The following is a 14,162-nucleotide window of genomic DNA, read 5'->3' on the forward strand; positions in this document are numbered from 1 at the left end:
TGTTGGGTGGGATGTTTGAAGGAGTGCTGCACCTGGGAGAGGAGCCACCCTTTGGCCACTGCCTTGCTAATGTCACCTCTCTGCAGCTCACTGTTGGGTGGGATGTTTGAAGGGGTGCTGCACCTTGGGCTGCTGGGAATGAAGTCACACAGTAAGTTACAAGCCGCAAGTGATAGGAGTGGCTCAGGGCCCAGGGATAGGAGCCAGGCACAGATGATGGCTGTGAGATGCTCTGGTGGGGCCTCTGCCTTCTGCCCTTTTCCTCTTGGCTGCCAGTCTGTGTGGGGCCTACTTTCCTCATTGCCTAGGCAACCATTCTGAGCTCTCCCTTCATCCAAGCCCACCATGGGAACCTAGATCCTTGCTTCTAAGAGGACAAAGCCCTAAGGAACAGGAGTATGTATAGAGCTGCGTATGGGAGAGCAGTGCTCACACTGGAGGGCACACAAGGTGGCATAGGGGCAGCTTCCCACCTGAGGCTCAGGTGATAGCTTCCCATGTCCGGACGCACTCACTAGGCCTGGGATTTCACCCTATTATGTCCTAGCGCATGTTGGGGACTTAGCTTCATAGCTCTTCAGTAGGTTCCCACGCAACAGGTGCTGCTTATCTGCCTCTCCCGCCCCTTCACACACTGTACCTTTCCCTGCCCAGCTCCTGCAGGACTTCCTGGGGGCTGCATGCTTCAAGGAGGCCGCTTATCTTTGTGCCTTCAGCCATCCATAGAGAGTGGGAACTAGATTGGGGTCATCCAGAGGCCTTGGGCCAAACTTTGCACACTCTGGGGTTTAAAGTTAGTGCAATGGGGAGGGGCCCTGCTTTAACAGTTGTTTGCTGAGGCCCCTACCCTGAGCAGCCCAGAGCCTCACCTCATACTCACTGGATTTTTCCTGCCCCCCACCCCCACCCCTTTATGACTTGAGTCTTAATCCACTCCTGTTCTGTTGAGAAGAGACAGCTCTAGGATAGGGTCTCCCGGGCTATGTTGTCCACCCACACACCGCTCCCCTCAGAAAAGGCCTTCCATTTGGCACACCCAGGCACACCCTGCATAGGAACTCTACTTTCAGAACTATCTCCAAGCTAAGCCCCATGCCCGACAGGGTAAATGGAACCAGCGAGCAAGGCTGCTGAGATATTTAGAGAGATATTAGTATAGCTCACTGATCCAGTGCTTGCCTAGAATATGCCAGGCTCTGGCTGGGTTCAGCCACCAGTACCAAAATAAAAGGCATCTTGGAAGGGATAACTCAATCCAGGAATAGTGACTCACACATACATTCCCAGCCCGTTGATGGAGACAGGGGAATTACAGTAAGTTCACTGCCAGCCAAGGGTCTATGTAGTGAGACCTTATCTCCTAAAGTAGCAACAACGAAAAACAAGAATTGCGCAGTTACTCAGAGCAGATCTCTAAGTGGAATATGTGTGGCTCTGCTGACTGGTACCACTGACTGACCAGAGCAGGTGGGGTTCTTCAAGGAGCTTTCTCTAAAAGAAAGTATACACTTTGTGTCTGCAATGCACCAGGTGTGTTTATGTATGTAATCTTCGGTCTCCTCACAAGCTGCCATGTTAGGTTAGCTTTATCCATTCTCAGAGCTGCGCGGCTCAGAGAGGTCAAGTGTCTCCCCTGAAGTCACACAGACAGTAACAAGCCCCATCTGCATGCTTGACGGATGCTCCCATGACCTCAGACTACTAAAGTGGTCAAGTCTGTGCAAAGCTTCAAGGAAGATGAATGTCCCAAATTCAGTTGAAGGGACAGAGAAGTGGCTCAGGGGAGGATATGCAATGTCCCATCAGTTGGCTTAAAAGGAGTCTGGTTTGCCTGCCTCACAAGCCACAATGGAAGGCCAGTTGGTACAGTGTTTACGTAATATGTGAGGAAGCATAGATTGGGCACGATGATACACAATTTATACTCCCAGACTGGGAAAATGGAGGCAGGAGGGTCATCATTCTTGCCTATGTAGTGACTTTTGAGACCAGCGTAGGCTACAAAAGACTCTACCTCCAAAAAGGAAAAAAGAAAAGTTGGGCTTCGAGTTGGGCTTGAACTTCCAACACTTTGGAAACTGAGGTAGGAGGGTTGCAAGTTCAAGGACACCCTGAGTTATATAATGAGTATGAAACCAACTTGGGCCACCTAGTGAGACCCCAAGACACCCCCCTCACCAAGACAAAGGCAGGGCTAGAGAGATGACAGCCATTTAAAAGCACTGGCTGCTCTTACAAAGGACCTGGATTGGATTCCCACCACCATGGCTCACAACCATCTGCAACTCTTGTTCCAGGGGATCTGATGTCCTTTTTCTGGCCTCCCTGAGCACCAGGCACACATGGTACATAATATACATACCAACAAAATACATATACACATAAAATTAAAGATTGGGATGGGGGCGAAAGCTGGAGTGGAGGAATAGCCACTCAGATATGCCTTAAAATGGATGTCTCAATTCCTATTGCACTCAATTTCTCAGATGTACCCTTTGGTGCCTTCCAGTCCATTTAAACCTAATAAGTATCTGCCACAGACACCTGTGTTCACTTTCCCTAGATATGGACCCTGTGATGCTAACCCAGCAAGAAGGGAAGGGGGAAACAACAGCCTTCCTGGACTCTTTCAGAACATATGTTGGCAGTGTTTAAAATGAATATAGTGTCTAAATAGGCACTGCAAGTACCATCATCTCCTGGGGACCAACGGGTGACCATGTGGCTCTCAAAGCTATCTCCAGAGACAGATCTACCCCAGGAAGAACTGCCTTAGTCCATCATAACAAAACTAACAGACTGGGTGACTGTTTGTCCATCTCAAGGCTTAAAGTCCAAGATCAGGCAGCACCTGGCAAGGGCCTCCTGTTACTTCATATCTTGGTGGGAAAGCAGGATGGCATATGTTAAAGACCAAACCAGGAGGGGCAGCCTTGCTTTCTAGCAACCCACTCTTGCTGGAACTAATCCTGCCCTGCCCACCCCCTCCCCAGAGAGCCCACTAATCCCTTTTAGCAATCTAATCACCTCTTAAAGCTCCAGCACCTCTCAGTGCTGATCCTCTGGTGACCAAGTTTGAATGTATTCGAGAGGAGGCAAGGCATGTTCAAACTATAAAGGGCCTTGATCCCCAATAAATGTGCATATACAGGACCGTGAGTACCTTCCCTATATTATTTTCCCTAAACAGGAAAAGGCAGAGATTGTGAGTCTCTGTGTAAACCAGGTGGTTTCTCACTAGGGTCGCTCTGCTTCAGGGAACCAGTAGATCTGTATTAACATCTCAGGGGCCCATTCTGTACTCCAAGTTTTCAGGATAGAATGTGAAAGTCTTAAGGTCCTCTGAGGGGTTACCCATCCTGGCTTGAGCAGGCCTTCCTTACATGAGGAGACTTGCCTGAGACTCTGTAAGGGGATCTCCAAGTGCAGTCAGCACTACAGAGAGGCTGTGACATTCCCACTGCCGCATGAGATGTAAGGCAGAGCAGAGCATCATAGAACTTGACAGCTCAGGAAACTGAAGCCAAGGTCTCACATGGGCCAGGGCCACCCAGAGAGGGGTTGGAGGAGCTCCCAAATGGGCCAATGATGCCTTCCAGACTCCTGTCAACATGCATCATGACAACTAGTTCTAATGGAGGAGAGAATCCTGGACAGGGAACAGGGTGATGAGGACACTCCTCCAGACCACTCTATACCCAGTCGAGGCTGAAGGAGCATCAGCCCTTAGTCCTTGCCTCCTTCATCCCCTGACTCACCCCCAGGTCTACTTCCAGGTAACAGAGGCTGACTTTCATTTCACGGGTCCCAGATGACAATTATCCTAGAATTGTCCTGTCCAGTAAATAGTCTGAACTTAGCTGACCAAACAAAGAGGATCCCCCTGCTCTGTGCTTACTTAAAGTCCCCTGCAAAATTAGGTGAACAAGCAGGGCCTATTACAATGCCTCCCACAGTGGGACTCCTAGGTCCTAGAGACCAGCTAAGTGTAATAATACAGTCCTCTACTGAGGCAACTGGGTGGGGCTGTAAAAGGCAATCAGAGAAAGTGACACCTGCTCATTGCCAAGCCAGGACATAGGAAAATGCCAAAGGAACAAAAATCCAACCAGGATTAAATAAAGCAGTAGCAATATCTGAGAGGGCATAGCCATGCAGCCTCCATCCGTGATACGCTGGTCAGCTCCTTTAGTATCTTTATGGGGTTTGGTTTGGTTTGGTTTTTTAAAATCATGTTTGAAGTAGAAAATTCCTCCTAGGGAAAAACTTGGCTTCCCTGGCTCCTGCCTTTGAAGATTTGCTGTCACTGCCCTCACTGGCAAGGCTCTGAGGTCCCTTTCAGTCTGAAGGGCTATGGTGATGTCAGCATACCCCAGCTGCTTTCAATTAAGCCCCTTGAGCTGAAGAGCAAATGGCTTTACCGAGTTGATTTTCCAAAGGGTCAATCTTATTTTGAACCAACGTGTCAAAACAAAATCAACTCAACCACAACACATACTAAGCAAATAAATACATCTCTTCTTAGATTCCCTTTAAAAACTGCAAGTGTGTAGCAAGAGGCAGCGAGTGGCTCAAGAGAGAGAGAGTTCTGTTTCAACCTCCTCCAAAGTAGCGGGCCAAGAATTGGCAACAAAACAGAGCCAGGCTTGGGGTCATGTGATGATGCTGGCCCAGAAGCCTTGCCCCACCTGTACCTACCTTTACCTGACCACTGGTTGTACAAACTAGGAAGGACACGTGGCCTACAGAAGTGGGTGGCAGAGGCTAGGAAGGACAATGGTGAACCTTCAGAAAGTGGGGTGCTAGTACCCCATATTGTTGGTATCTCCTTGCTGCTGTCTGCTGCTGGGAGGAATGCTTAGTGTACAGCTCCCCAAGTCATTAGGCTAAAGAATTGGGTACTGTTTTGTGACTGGGGTCTACATTTGAAAGTAGAATATGAAGAGGCTCAAAAGACCAGGAGGGTCTTTTCAAAAACAATGGGCTGCAAATGGTGAACTGTCAAGAGATTTTACATGACGCAGACTTACAGTTTTCTTCTGGAAACATCACACTAGCTCTGCTGATCTTTCAATTCATACAAAGACCACCTTGCTGTTCTTGGATACACACCTCTATAAACACACGTTGTTGGCCATGTATCCAGGGATAGTTGCTCAAGGTACTCCATTGGCAGGCTGCATCCTCCAAGACCCTCCAACACAGAAAACCTCCCTCACCATCCCCAGGCAGCAGCCCAGAGGTGACCACCCACTGAGGAGTCAACAGACCACATCAGTTCACCAGCAAACATCTATACCCGCAGGCATCCGGCCCTTTTACTGGGGCCACCTCTATGCTGAGCCAGAGAAGGCCTGCTGCTGAGTCAGACACAACTGCCCCAGTCAGCTGCTCCTGGAGCCCACCATCAGCATGCCTTCTGCTGCCAATGCTGAGGCTGGGGAGTTCCAGTGGCAAAAGTCTCATACCCTTAATCTACATGCAGATCATGCGATTCTGTTTTGTGTAAAATTTGCATAGGTCAGAGGGTGGTGGTCATGGAAGATGTGGCCTTTACTCCCCTGTGGTAATGGCAGACCTGAAATGACCCATTGGGGTGGCTCAGCCAGAAAGGTGGAGGGAGGGAGGGAGGGAGGGAGGGAGAGACCGGGAGCCGGTGTGTGTGTCGGGGGTGGGGGTGGGGGTGGGGGTCCGTTAGAGTTGAAAATGCTTGTAAAACCCATACTAGGAAGGTTGAGGCAGAAGGACTACCCAGAGTTGTCTGCCATCCTGAGCTACAGAGTGAATTTCAGGCCAGCCTGGAGTACAGTGTTGAGGCCATCTCAAAACAAAACAAAACAAAACAAACAAACAAACAAACAAAGAAAAAAGAAAGAAAGAAACTGAAGAAGGGATGTGGATGAGAAGTCATAATCACGAGCCTAACAGCCAGCCTGGCTCAGTCCTCTTGGCTCCGCCCTCCTGGGTAGCTCCGCCCTCCTGGGTAGCTCCGCCCTCCCGGGTAGCTCCGCCCTCCCGGGTAGCTCCGCCCTCCTGGGTAGCTCCGCCCTCCTGGGTAGCTCATGAGTTTTGCTTTGTTCTCAGGACACCCTTGCAAATCACCGGGACCCTGCGGCTTTGTACCATGAGTTCCTCTGCCTTCCAGAAGCCAGTAAGCTTCCCAAGACATACTAGGGGTTCTTCAGATACCTACATTTATAATGTCTCTAACTTACATTAGAAAGCAGATTAAATTTCTACCTGTTAGCACTCATGAAATGATACACCCACCAATGTGTGACAAAGTACAAAGAACAATACTATGTTACTGCTTTAAAAGAAAACAACAGAGAAACCCTGTCTCAAAAAAAAAAAAAAAAAAAGAAAAGAAAAAAGAAAAGAAAAGAAAGAAAACAACAAGAGTCTGGCAGTGGTGACACTCGCCTTTAATCCCAGCACTTGGGAGACAGAGGCAAGCAGATTTCTGAGTTCGAAGCCAGTCTGATCTCTAGAGTTGAGTTCCAGAACAGCCAGGGCTATACAGAGAAACCCTGTCTCGAAACAAAAACAAAAAACAAAACAACAACAACAAAAATCAAAAAGAAAATATCCCGGAACTTATACCTTTCCCCAGCTTCCCAGAGCACCCCGAGGCTCTCTCCTCTGTGTGTGCCTCTGACCCATCCATTCCCAATCCAGACCCCTGGATCACCTTCATTGGTGTAGGTCTAACCTCAGCCTCATATACACTGGCCCAGGTCTAACCTAGGCCCAGTGCTCCAGAGCAGTGGAACCCCACACTTCCCAGACACCAGTCACATCCCCTTCCTCCCCAGTTCTGTCTCATGTGTAACAGGGCTGGCAGGGCCAGATCTGCACCAATCAAGATACTTGCAGTCAGTGTCCATCGCATTGTCAGAATGTGGACGCTTAACCATCACCTGTGGAAAAGCACCCATGAAAACACCTTCCCTGGTTCACACACTGGGCAGAGGCTGAGAGAAAGACGGAAAGGGGAATGCCTGGGACTCACCCCCAAACCTCAGTTGTCTTATAAAAACGTCGACAGCCAGGCATGGTGGCTTCCACCTGTCATCTCAGCACTGAGAAAACTGAGGCAGAAGGATTGCCTGTCTCCAAAATAAATGAGTACAAATAAATATTACACGAAAATAAACAAACAGTGCATCTCTTTTAAATAGGTCCCACCAGGGATTTTTCTCGTCTGTTGGTTCGTGAGGTTTTTATAAATGTATGACAAATGGGAAACTTGGCTATTTATAGTCTTAACAAATTGCCATTATTTAAAAAAAAAAAAAAAAAAAAAAAAAAAACAAAAAACACAAAACACAAAAAACACAGCTAAAATCTTCAAAAAAAAAAGGATTGTCCCCGAGGAGTAAGCACACCACAAACGTTCTTTTCATTACGAGTAAGCCAGCTCCTCCTTATGACCGCGTCCCCTACCACAGGTCCTCTGGGCTTGTCCCTTCATAGTCCGAACCCAGCCAATTAGGAGCCAGTTTTTTGATGTCCCGCCTCCTCCGCGACCAGCAAGTGTATGCTCCGCCCCTCCACCAGCGCCACCTGGAGGTTGAGGAGCGAATGTGCGGCGTCTGCGCAGAGAGTACAGGGCCCAAGTGAATCCGTGCAAGTCCGATGCGTGGCTTGCTGCGGGATTTTTCGGGCGGAGCCTCCAAGAACTGTCACCAGCGCCTTCAGCCTCGGTGCTCAGCTAGTTGTGTTGTAAATTATACCCTCTATCCCCTCGAGGTTTTGTGTTTTGTTTTGTCCCCACTCTCCAAGGATTTGCTAAAGGAAAATTGGCTCAGAAAAGTGACCAGAAAGCCTTATTCTTTTTTCTTGGCCATTTATTCACTGTCTAAAATAGGCTGGCCTCTAACTTGCAGCGCTCATCAGGTCGGTGGGAGTGACGGTGCATTTAAAATGGCTCCTGAAGCCAGGTGTGGGGACACATGCATGCAGTCCCAACATTTGCTTCTCATGATGGATGACGCCTTTTCCCTGGTGGGACAGCCAAGATATCGCCAGCTCCTCCCCTGGAGAGACTGACTGGAGACCCTCGAACTACATCAAGCACAGAACTGACACAGCCAGGGTTCACTCTGCTCCCGATTCTTAATCTAAATGGAGATATGAATGTTTCCTTTGAATAACTCGATGACTCTCAGGAGAGTAACCTTCACCCCAGCTTTGCACAGTCCAGATGTGGTGGGGTATACCTCCGTATGGTAGGAGAGTGCCAGAAAAGGTGTCTTTATTGAGTACCTACAAAGAGGGACAAACCCTAGGTTCCTTTTTGGAATAGGCGCCACCCGGGAACCCCAAGAGTTTTAGCTGTGGAATATTGTACATCAGTTTTGCACAAAGGAAAATACTCCTTTAGACTCTTTTCCAATCATGTAGCTCTGTCTTTCTTGGGGGGGGGGGTGGCAGATGGAGAGTGTCATGGAGTAGGAGAGAAAGACAGGGGCATGTTACTTGAGAAGTGGAAGGAGGGCTTGGCTCACCAGGGTTTAGGGAAGAACTCCAGAGCCAGGCTTCTCTCTCCCTGTAGGAGTGGCATTGGCTTAGGAAACTCCAGGGAGACCTGCCTAGCCAAGGGGAGAAGCCATAGAGCGCATAGTCCCTGCTTAGGGGCAACCTTAATTATGTCAACCACAGCTCCAAGATTCCCACAGGGTAGGAGCTCAGTAGACAGTGGTAAACCATTCCCTAAGGCTACTGGAAATAGTTCTAGGGTCCACAGCAGCCTCTCCCCTTGAGTACCCAAGTTAGACCTGGAAGAACCAGCAGAAACCCCAGGATCCACGACATCTTACTCCCTACTCCATCACTTCTTGGGCTAGAGGCTCAAAGTCTCCGGATTCTGAACCCCGGAGGCCTGTGCTGGGGGCTCCACTGGGAAGTATGGAAAGCTCCTTATTCCTGGCCTGGTGTTACCTAACACCCAGCCTTGATTGCCCTGCAGTTCCTGTGTCACCTCTCACCTGCCTGTTCCTGGCTCTTTCTTTCCCTAGGGCTGCAGGGACCTTAGCTCCTGGTTTCTGACTCTACATCTGTGGAATGATTTTGCCTCCAGTGAGCCCTTGGGTGCCCAGGGCAGGCAGGTTTTCCAGGTGCCGCTCAGATTCCAAGTACCTGGAATACCACGGGGAAGAAGATAGAGGAAGGGAAGGCTGGGTTAGACTTCCCCAAGAAGGAACAGAGCTGTGAGCCCAGGGCCATCTGGAGTCCTCTGGGATTTTCCTGTAGGTATAGGCTATAGTTGGAAGAGGTCTGGTCCTGGAGGTCTGGTCCTGGCTCTGTCACTGACTTGCCACCAAGAACTCCTTGGGCTTTAGCATTATCCCTAGAATGGACATCACAGTTGCTAGCCTGCCCGCCTGCCCGCCCACCCGCCTGCCTGCCTGCCTGCTGGTGTGACAGGGATGGATCAGGAGTCCTCATCCCTCTGGCCTTCTATGAGACAGGGCAGAAAGAAAGTGTGTGTCCATGAATCATGGCAGAGTTGGTAGCATATGTGGAAGGCTGGCTGCAAGCCGAGCACAGTCCCAGGCACTAGGTGCCTTTGTTTAACTCTAGCAGCCCTAAGTAGGCAAGGCCAACTCCTAATAGCAAGTTATTAAGATCACTACAGCTAGTGAAGGCCAAGTCCTCAGGAAAGTGCATATCCACCTAAAGCAAAGGCCTGCCCTTGAGTCTAGGCCACCCTGAGACAACTCTGGTAAGAACTCTGGAGTGGGGAAAAGGACCTTGCTAGGCATCCAGTCCTGTTTATTACTCTGTCCAGCTTCTGTGTGGGCCTGGGAAATTTAGTTAAATTCTCTAACCTTTCATGCTCACATTCTTGGATTTCCACGTCAAAGTTTCTTGGCTCATGCTCCTTCCTTTAAAGCCCGCTGCTGAGGGTCTCAGCAGCTGCCCTCTCTGCTCCTCCAGGACCCCATGGCCCAGGACCCTATGACTGCAGGCGGCACAGGGTGTCCTCCTCGCCCCAAGGCCTGTTGACCCACAGTCTTCATCATCCTAAGGTCAAGCAGAGCAGCCTACGGTCAAGAACTTGGGAGGCTGAGTGGCACTGATCCAAACTCAAGGCTCGCCTGAGAAATCTCGTGAGTTTGAAGGCCAAGCTGGGCCAGAGAATGAGATTCTGTCTCAAAACAAAACAATAAGACAGTGACCCTCAGCTCCAGTCCACCAGCAGGTGACCTGACATCTCCATAATTTTCAGCAATTAGGAACAAATAGGTTTTCTCCAATGACATGATAAGCCAATTCAAGCTGAATTAAAAGTAAAAAAAAAGAAAAAAGAAAAAGAAAAGAAAAAAAGCCTATTTATTTGGTGGCAGCTCTTAGGCAAGTTCACTGGTCATAAGGAATGGGGAAATCACCATGCAGACAGGGAAACAGAGAGGGGCTGGAGAGAGAGAGAGAGAGAGAGAGAGAGAGAGAGAGAGAGAGAGAGAGAGAGAGAGAGAACAGGTGTAACACACATAGGGAGAGAGAAATGCAGAGAGAGAGGAGAGAGGTCTAGATTATACAGGGAGAGGAAGCCCAGCCCCTGGGATGGAAAGTTCAGGGGAAAGGATGCGGTATGTCAGCCATGCCTTGTAACAGGTAGAGACTACTGAGGGATGCTGGGGAAACCTGGAGGACAGGTCCACTTTGATATATTAAATCAGCACCTCCAGGGTCTTGTCCAGGGTCTGAAATCCAACAGGAACACCATTCTGCTTGGTCTGTGCCCCTTGTCCCAGAGGGGACTTCCCAAACTGCTGCATCTCCTGTACCCAGTATGTGAGTTAAACCTTGTGCTTACTCCCCTCCTGGGAGCCTCCCTGAAAGAAAGTCTGTGTCCAGACCCTTAGATCCTGCCTCTGAATTCTTGGTGGGAGTGCCCTCTGGGGTGCCAGCACCTTCTTAGTCCCTCCCTATCTCTGTCCGTCCCATCTAAGACCTGTGAGCTGGACAGTCCTGTAACTTAGCAAGTACTCTATCACCGAGCCACACCCTCAGCCGCCCTCCCTCCCTCTATCAATCACTGAGCCACACCCTCAACCCCTGCTCTATCACTGAGCCACACCCTCAACCCCTGCTCTATCACTGAGCCACACCCTCAACCCCTGCTCTATNCAACCCCTGCTCTATCACTGAGCCACACCCTCAACCCCTGCTCTATCACTGAGCCACACCCTCAACCCCTGCTCTATCACTGAGCCACACCCTCAGCCCCTGCTCTATCACTGAGCCACACCCTCAGCCCCTCCCCCCAGTGTTTATTATTGCTTTTGTTCCTGGCTCTGTGGGTTGGGGGCTGGGTGGGGAGAGAACTTGGATGATGAGATTAGGGTTCTCTGGAGACCCTGACTGTGTCCGTGTCTCTCTGAGGGGCTGGGGTAGCTGGGCATGGCATTACCACATGCTCCTCTCTGCTCTGTCTTCTGCCCCTCCTACTCTCCAGACGCCATCTTTGCTTAGCTGCTCTGGGTAATCTGAGATCAAATGCAGACACAGGTTTCTTCTCCTGAGATGGCTCTCCAGCCTCAGATCCCTGTATCACACTCTCCTATTTGAGTGATGTGCTTCTGACAGAGGCACAAGGCAGCGCTTCCAAGATTTGATTAGGGTTCGTTTCCTGAACCCTACCTCTCGCTCTTACCTGCTTCCTCATGTAGGTTAAGCCAGGTGCCATTGTGAACCCTCTGTGGAGAGACCAACATGGCAAAGAAGTACATCAAGGGTGGCCCACTGGCCAACAGCCGCTGTCAGAAAGAAGCTGCCGTCCATGAATCTGAGAGACTTAGGTTTGTCCATCCCTAGCATGGAAAGGAACATGGAAAGGTCTCCTTTCCCCATTAACTCTTGAAATGGTGGCAGTAAGCAAGATACCTTGATTATAGTCTGAGGGAGACCCTGGGCCAGATGGCCCGACCAAGCCACTCACAGATTTCTGACACAGTGAAACTGTGAGGGAAAAAAGTGTGAGCAGGTGGCTCACATTCGATCCCAGCACTTGGGAGGCAGAGGCAGGCAGATCGCTGTGAGTTCAAAGCCAGCCTGGTCTACAGGGCAAGCTCTGGAACAATCAGGGCTACACAGAGAAGCCTGTCTTAAAAAAAGAAAGAAAAGATAAAAATGCAAGCCCATGAGATCAGACCAGCTTGCTGGGCAGCACCAGATAACATCGGGCTCTCTCTTCAGCCTTGCTAAGGCTGAGGCCTCTAGTCCTTGGTCTTCATTCACTCAGTTTCATAGATGGGAGAATTTAAGTATACATAGATGAATAAATAAATTTAGGCCTTGATCTCACATCTCAAAATTCTCAGGTCTCTGACAGGGATGAAGAGCTGTCATAGCCTCATAATCAAACTTAAGTTGTTTAGCATTGAGGAAGATGATGTAGATTTGAAAGGATGTTTTTCAGATGGTAATGCAAGCTAAAATCAGAACATAATTCAGGTATAGAACTGTGGACTCTTTAAGTTAGGATAGATGTTAGAATAATGTACATATATTGACAAAATTGATGGACTAAATGTTGTTAATGTATATCATACACTATAGTTTACATAACTGTTATAGCTATGTCCAATGTATATCTGAGAGAGAAAGCTTTTTAATGGATGAAAAGGAGGAAATGTTGTAGATTTGGTTTAACACTTGTATTACGTTAATCAGGTTCCCCAAATTACATGAGAATCTTGTATGTAAGATGCTGAGGGTCCCTGCCCCCAGTTGGTTCTGGTTGGTAGATAAGGTTGTTGGTAGCCAATGGCTGGGCAAGGAGACAGAGGCAGGACTTTAGGATTCGCAGGCAAGGGGGCTGAGAGAAGAGGCAGAATCGCCATGCCGGGAAAGGAGTAAGATTCAGACTTGAAAGCTGCAGCAGACAGGGTACCAATCATGTAGGATCTGGGAAAGAGTGCCCCCTCCCCCAATTGGGTCTAGGGTAGCAAAGATGGAATATAGATTTTAGTAATAACTCAGGAGTATTGGAGAGGAGGTGTTAGCAACATGGAGACTTGGGAGTGGCCCAGCCATTGAGCTGATTAAGGCTTATTAAATATAAGGCAGTGTGTGTGTGTGTGTGTGTGTGTGTGTGTCTTTCATTTGAACATCCAGAACACTGGGACAAGTAGCCAGGAACTTGCGCTGCCAACACCTCAGGGCAGTTTGAGCAGCGTTAATCGACTGCTACAACATCACTCCTCTCTCTTGCCTCCTGAGACTCTTTTCTCTGTTGCCAGCCAACTCTTCTTTCAAGCAGTGGTCTCTGCATTGTTTCCGGTCTCCACACATTCCCAAGCATCACCCACTCATGGCTGTAGATGTTCTCCAAGAAGATTCCTCTTTCTCACCACTGCACATGGTTCTGCTTCTCTGCCTCCTGAATTTCTCTGGATGTTACTCTAGCAACTCAAATCAGTCTTGTTGCTGCTGTCCATCATCTGGCCACCTACTTTCCATCAGCAGTAGAGGTTGTCCCAGTAATGGGTCCTCAGACTAGGGCAGCTCCCAGGCCACCTTCCAGTTCCCAAGCCGTCTAGTCCTGACTATCAAGACATCTATCAACTCGTCCCAAGACCCCATATTTCCCATGGAACTCCCTGGTTTGTTTCCCACCTCCAGCCCTGTCTGACACTACTTGATGGTTATGGATACTGGTTCCACATACTCTGCCTCAAAGTCATCACCAGAGTCTGTGCTTCTCTGACCTCAGATTTCTACCCCGAGGAACTGTCAACAATGGAGAGCAGTGAAAAGCTGACAACAGTTTGAGCTGGTGCATCTGCCCAGGGCTGCTTACTCATCAGCAAGAAGAGAGGAGCTATTGGCATACCACAGTCTGATGAATATGGAGACAATTTCACAGAGAGAAAAAAGCCAAGCTTACTAATTTATATACTGCCCAACTCTGGAGACCTACACAGCAGCACTAAAAGGACAAATTAGGAGACATGGAACATCTAGCAGTTGCCCATGTTAGGAGTGGCAGAGATGGAGATGTTCATTTCAACATCATGGTCTTGGTTGAGTTCTACACTAGATGGTCTGAGATAGAATCACAGAGGAGCCCAGGCTGTGCGACATAGGATCTGTGTTTATCCTTCCTTCCTTCCTTCCTTCCTTCCTTCCTTCCTTCCTTCCTTCCTTCCTTC

The sequence above is a fragment of the Mus caroli genome, chromosome 12, assembly GCF_900094665.2.
Source record: "Mus caroli chromosome 12, CAROLI_EIJ_v1.1, whole genome shotgun sequence".
Classification (NCBI taxonomy): Eukaryota; Metazoa; Chordata; class Mammalia; order Rodentia; family Muridae; genus Mus; species Mus caroli.